General features: G+C 36.3%; 1 long non-coding RNA gene across 3 annotated transcripts; it reads right to left on the reverse strand.

Moving 5' to 3' along the window:
- Positions 1-743: 743 nt before the first annotated feature.
- Positions 744-5,797, reverse strand: LOC115978366. 3 transcript variants are annotated; one of them, XR_004088692.1, is made up of 4 exons: positions 5,451-5,797; positions 3,017-3,110; positions 1,038-1,392; positions 744-785 (listed from the first exon to the last, which is right to left on the reverse strand). It is a non-coding gene; the product is annotated as an uncharacterized LOC115978366 (long non-coding RNA). The 3 variants fall into 3 exon arrangements; XR_004088694.1 differs by lacking the exon at positions 3,017-3,110; XR_004088693.1 differs by lacking the exons at positions 3,017-3,110; positions 5,451-5,797 and adding an exon at positions 1,489-1,596.
- Between the last annotated feature and the right edge of the window lie 982 nt (positions 5,798-6,779).

A 6,779-nucleotide genomic window follows, 5' to 3' on the forward strand; every position in this document is an offset into this window, starting at 1 on the left:
TTCGTCGCTAAGAACCTTTAGCGACGAAATCTACTAATTAGTGACGAAACTCATTTTGTCGCTAAAACCCTGTTGCTAAAAGTCCTGGCGATGAAAAATTTCGTCACTAAAAGTCTGATTTGTTTAAAAAAAAAAAAACTTTTAGAAACAAAAATGTTTCGTTGCTAAAAACACTATTTAGTGGTGAAAATATTTCGTCACAAAAAACACTTTAGTTTATTAAATCATATTTAGTGACGAACAATTTTGTCACTAAAACTATTTTTTGGTACATATAGTGATGAAAAATTTCATCACTAAAACTATTTTTAAGAAAATCCAAGCACATATAGAGACGAAAATTTTCATTACTAAAACCATTTCTTACAAAATTTTGCTACATTTAGCGACGAAATATTTCGTCACTAAAACAATGTTTTGTTGCTATATTTGTGATGGAAAAATTCGTCGCTAAAATTTATTTTTTGTTTTTATTTTTTTCCTGGCTTTGATATTAACTTGTAACCTGTCATTACATTATTAAAATCTCACATTTGAATAACACATTTATTTCAACAACACATTTATAAAAAATCGATCCATACATTCCACAAGTAAAAAATAAAACAAGTATCCAATTCAAACTCCTTTCATACAATAATTGTTTGCAACACATACAATAACTCAAGATGTTTTATAACAATACAAAAAGTGTAGCATAATATAATTAGAACCAATGGAAGATGTCCTCATATGTCTTTAAGTAATGCCAAAAGTAAATCCCCTAAAAGCCACCAATAAGAAATCTGCACAAATATAAAAACAATACTACATTAAAATTGTAAAGTAAAAACGTTAACTATGTTATAAGAAACATTTCTAACAATGCATTAAGTGTAGCCACACCAATTAATTAAAATCACAACTCCTAATGTATAAGTTGTAGAAAGCAAATATAGATTTTCAAGTGTAATATAATACAATTAGTTTTAAAAAATACATCAAAAAAAGTAGTCACACCATGTGCTACAGGTCAATTGCTAAAATAAAGTACTAACCAATAAGTATTTTAACTTGAAGATGAGCCACCCCCATAGGTAAGAGCGTCATCATAGCCTTACTTCTCAAAAAGTTAAGAATATTCTTTTGGACTTCATCTTGCTTAGCTCGCGCCTCTTGCTCCCTAGCTCGCTCCTCTTCATCCCTCGCTCTTGCCTCTTAGAGCTCAATTATCTCATATTCTACAAAGAAACTAGATGAGATGGTGGTTACTAGAGAAGAAGAAGGTCTCATGCCAAGTCCTTTTACAATACCAGACTTCTTCTTAAAAACCAAGTTTGAGATCTCCTCTTGTGTAAGAGAAATTGCATTAGGATCTTGACAATGATCCTCTTTCACTTTGATAATAGTTTCCTATCATTTGAAAGAGAGAAAGAAAAACAATCACAACATTAATATTATATATGTTATAGGTTTACAAACATGATATGGATAGAATGATACACATACATATGTCACTTCATCCTTATGGTGTATCCACATATTTGTCTTTGGATTGAAATGAACATCTTTGAAGATTTTTGCCAATTCAGGAACTTGACCGTCATTATTTTTTGTTTGATTAATTAACATTCGAGTGTTAGATAGATATAGTTAATTAATCACAACATATAATATATTAAGGTTTAAGAAAATCCCAAGTGTCCACAAACGCCCTTGCAAAATTAATAAATGCATTGACCCCTTCAATATATGGATGACTTAATTTGCTATCAGGTGTCTTACCCATTGTCATCCAACTTTTATCCACGTTTGACTACAATTGCAAGGTGAATATTACTTTAGCAAAATAAGGACAACTTATGCATAATGTATTCTAATATCTAAGTCTATAAGTTACTTAGATAAAGTTTTATTCCATTCATGAATGCACAAATCTATATTAATACTTAAACAAATATACATTGCACAATCAAACACTCCTAATATGAATTTAAATCACCTTATAGCACCATGCCAGCCACCCGCTTACTTCAACACATCAACCCATCACAAAACTAATCACAAACATCACAAGTATAGAGTGTTTACAAGTATTGAAATTGAATAAAGTACTATTCATCACATCTAATCAACAAGGTCCATTCACATTTGCAAGAAATTAAAAACACTCACAATATGATTTTAAACCACCTTATAACACCATGTAAGCCACCTGCTTGCTCTAACAAACATCACAAGTATAGAGTATTTACAAGTATTGAAATTGAATAAAGTATTATTCATCACATCTAATCAATAAGATCCATTCAAATTTGCAAGAAATTAAAAAAACTCCCAATATGAATTTAAACCACCTTATAACACCATGCAAGCCACCCGCTTGTTCCATCATAACAACCCACCACAAAACCAATCACAAACATTACAAATATAGAGTGTTTACAAGTATTGAAATCGAATAAAGTACTATTCATCACATCTAATCAATAAGGTCCATTCACATTTGCAAGAAATTAAAAACATTCCCAATATGAATTTAAACCACCTTATAACCATGAAAGCCACCCGCTTACTCCAACATAACAACCCACCACAAAACCAATCACAAACATCACAAGTACAATGCTTACAAGTATTGAAATCAAATAAAATAATACTCATCACATCTAATTAACAAATTTCATTCACATTTGCAAGAAATTAAAAATACTTCCAATATGAATTTAAATCACCTTATAACACCATGCAAGCCATCCGCTTGCTTCAACACAACAATCCACCACAAAACTAATCACAAACATCACAAGTACAATGCTTACAAGTAGTGAAATTGAATAAAGTAATATTCATCACGTCTAATTAAAAGGTTCCATTCACATTTGCAAGAAACTAAAAACACTTCCAATATAAATTTAAACCATCTTATAATACCATGCAAGACACCTACTTGCTCCAACACAACAATCCACCACAAAACCAATCACAAACATCACAAGTATAGAGTTTTATAGATATTTAAACAGATTTTACTTACTATGATTAAGCTAAGCGTACAAGTCTAATTTGTTGGCCAAGCTTTGGTCTTTGACTTTCACAGATTTAAGCCTCTTTCTATTCCCCCATGGCCACTGCGAGCACCATTGAGTCCCAACCACAACCACAACCACAACAACAACAACCCTTATATATTAATTTATTACACACATATATAATAAATTTTCATGATTTTTATGTGCTATAGATGAAGATGACTAAAGAAATTTTGATATAAAATACAAGAAGATAATATATGAAAGAAGTGGATGATAACTTTTACATAAAAAAAAGGCAAATTCCACTGTAACTTAATAATATTAGGTCGTTAGGGAAGCATCTAAATGGTAAAAGGTAAAAACCACGACTTCTAGATATACGAAAACTTTAAGCTTCCAATTTTGACATACAAGTCACACACTGGAGCAACAAGGATTGGGTCTTTCACTTTATGTCATTTTCATATCTATTTTTTGCTCTACTCAAATCCCTTTCTTATAAATTGGAGAGGACAGAGAAGTAGAAGAGATCCGTGTATCACTTAGGCTGCGTTTGATTCGACTTCAAACGAATTCCGGAAATAAATTTCCGGAAAATGGAGCGTTTGGCTGTGACGGAAAACGTTATTTTCCGGAAATCGAATTCCTGTTGACCAAAATTTGAAGCCTTGACCACGGAAATGAATTTCTGTCTTGATTTTCACTTCAATTCATTTCCGTGGCTTGCAAAACGCAGAGAGAGGGAGAGAAAAAACAGGAAACACAACACGCGAGCGAGAGAGAAAGAACAAACCGCGATCGAACCTCACACCCAGAGCTCCGATCGGCGAACGAGCGAGAGAGAGTCGATTCAAACGCACCCCAAACCGCGATCGAACCTCACACCCAGAGCTCCGATCCGGCGAACGAGCGAGAGAAAGTCGATTCAAACGCACCTGCGCGAAGATCGCGCCGTCGCGAGATCGCGCAGTTGATCGCGATCTCGCCTTCGACCGAGATCGCGATCGACGGCGCGATCTCGCGACGCGTCGATCGCGATCTCGCGCCGTTGATCGCGATCGACGGCGCGATCTCGCGAAGCGTCGATCGCGAGATCGCGCCGTCGCCATTCGAATCGCACCCTTCGTCGTCCCGATCGCGAACCCAGATTCGTCGTCCCTGATCGCCGCAGTCGCAGCACCGATTCGTCGTCCCCGATCGCGATGGTCGCACCCCAAACCGATCGTCCTCCCTCTCTTCCTTCTTCTCTCAATTTGACCGGAATATGATTTTTTTTTTTCTGGGTTTTATTTGTGTTTTGGTGTTCTGTATGATTTTGATTTTTGGTGTTGTTGGGGAGGCGGTGTTTTGGTGGTTGTGGCTTTTAATTGCTGGAGTTTGCTGCCGTGAGTTTGGCGGAGTTTGTAGGAAAATAACATTTTCATCCATACAATCAAACACCAGAAAATATTTTTCACAACATTTTCCGTAATGCAACCAAACACTTAAAAATATTTTCCTTTCCGGAAAATAACATTTCCGGAAAATAAGTATTTTCCGGAAAATCACTTACATGAAACAAACACAGCCTTAGTGTAATTTTAACTGGTAATCAATCTTTACCTAACAACAAGCTGTCATGCATCTTGATATTTATTAACCCTCAAATGAATCAAATATAATCATAATGAGTTGGGTCAAGTCTGATGAGTAATGAAGTCTTATTATGTAAGCTAGTAATTAAAATCCCAGGCTATAAGCTAATTACGACAAAAAAATGCTAGCAAGTATGATTAGGATAATATGGTAGTTTTGGAACAAAGAGTATTTAACTTGCAAGAAGGCATTAAGTATAAACAAAGAGTATTTACGTTCCACACAAAACATTTTACAGCAGGGGTCGGGAACATTTTACATTTAGTGGACAAAAAGCATTACTCCAAAAGGAACTTAAGAAACCAATGAGGTGAAAGTTACTCTACTTCTTCCACAAAAATTTTCCAGAACAATGAATTGTTCAAGGACTTTTAATTGGTGGGCTCACCATTATTCTAATTAAAACAGATTTGCACTCCACCATTGTGAAACAATAATAAATAACTCTAATGAAACAAATAACTTATTATTGACTAATTTGGTCAAGTATTACATCATTGTGAATCTGTGATTATAAAATTTGTATTAAGATTTTGGTGCATTTAAAAAGGCCATACTCTAGTCTAAAGTCTAAACATCACCATTTATGTCGGTCCCACCACTACACGTTTAAAAACATTGATATATGTAAAACTTTTTTTTTTTTGATCTCATCATCTCCTTAAGGAAGAATAAGATGACACGAACAAAATCAACACAAAACACACAAATGAAGTGAAAGTTACGTTCTCTATTAAATCAAACTTATCAAAAAAAAAAAAAAAAAATTGTTAGCCAATAAAGAAGAAATGGGAAACGAACCAAGAGATGATGAAGGAGTGGAGGTGTTTAGATCGGCGGCAGTGTGTTCAGATCGGTGATGGCATCATCGGCTATCGACGTTGACAATGGCGGCGGTTGTACTTGATCGGAATTGGAGGACGGGGAGCTTGAATCAATGAAGGCGAGTTTGGTGAAGGTGAAGGTGAAGGGACATCGATTTCGGCGAGCTCGACGAATTGGTTGGAAGGTGAAGGGATGCCAAGATTGGCGAGGGAGGCGGCGTTGCAGGTGAGGCGACTGTGAAGGAAGTTGAGAGGTTGAGGAAGTTGAGAGGTTGTTGACAGTGTGGGTCAGGTGGGCAAGGAGAATCGGCGTGGGCAAGGAGAGTGTGCTCAGACTTTTGGGGATGAAGAAATAAAAGAGGCATATATATAGTAAGGTCTTTAGCGATGAATTATTTCCGTTGCTAATGCCTACTTTTCGCCGCAATAGGTATCAGTGTTTTAATGTTTTTAGCAATGAATTATTTCTGTCGCTAATGCCTAGTTTTCGTCGCAATAGGTATTAGTGTTTTATTGTTTTTAGTGACGAATTATTTTTGTTTTAATGTTTTTTTTTTTCTCTCTTCTTCCTCAACTCTTCTTCTCCCTCTCCGATCGCCAGCCATGTACCGACGAGGATAGGTTGAGCTTTGATCTTGACAACTGACCGTAGGTCGTGCTCTGCCATGCTCTCCAACGCACCTCTCCGCCATTTTCCTCTCAACCCACGGTGAGTTTCTCCCTTATCTTCTCACTCCACCTCACCGCCGACCAGTCAAACACCTCCTCTACCTCTGCATGAACCCGATCCACCACTGCCATAGCTCGATCTGGAACGGTCTCACCATCCCTCTCTTTGATTGGTCTCACCCTCCCTCTCTTCTCCACAGTGGTCTTCATCTTCTCATCTCACTTTTTCTCTCTAACCTGAACTAAACCCCCCACATATTTCTGTGTTTGATATTCTTTTTGTTTGATTTCAGATTTTGTTGTTATTGTGGTGGTGTGAGTGATGGTGTTTTGGTGGTAACGGAGCAATGGGGGTGGTTTTTTTTTCTCTTCTCGATTTGGATTTTGGGTGGTTGGTGGTGGGTTGTGCTTTTCCTTGGTGGTGGCGGTGGCTGGGGGCTGACTTGTGTTTCCCTTCTCTGAAAATAGGTTTTTAACATGTAAGACCAAACACAAAGAATAATTTTCCGGCATAATTTTCATAACACAGTCAAACAACAGAACATGTTATCCTTTTTTGTAAAATATTTTCCCTTGAATCTATTTTACACTTGGAAATGAATTTACATAAAGCCAAACGTAGCCTTAGTGATGATTA

This window comes from Quercus lobata, chromosome 2, assembly GCF_001633185.2.
Source record: "Quercus lobata isolate SW786 chromosome 2, ValleyOak3.0 Primary Assembly, whole genome shotgun sequence".
Taxonomy (NCBI): Eukaryota; Viridiplantae; Streptophyta; class Magnoliopsida; order Fagales; family Fagaceae; genus Quercus; species Quercus lobata.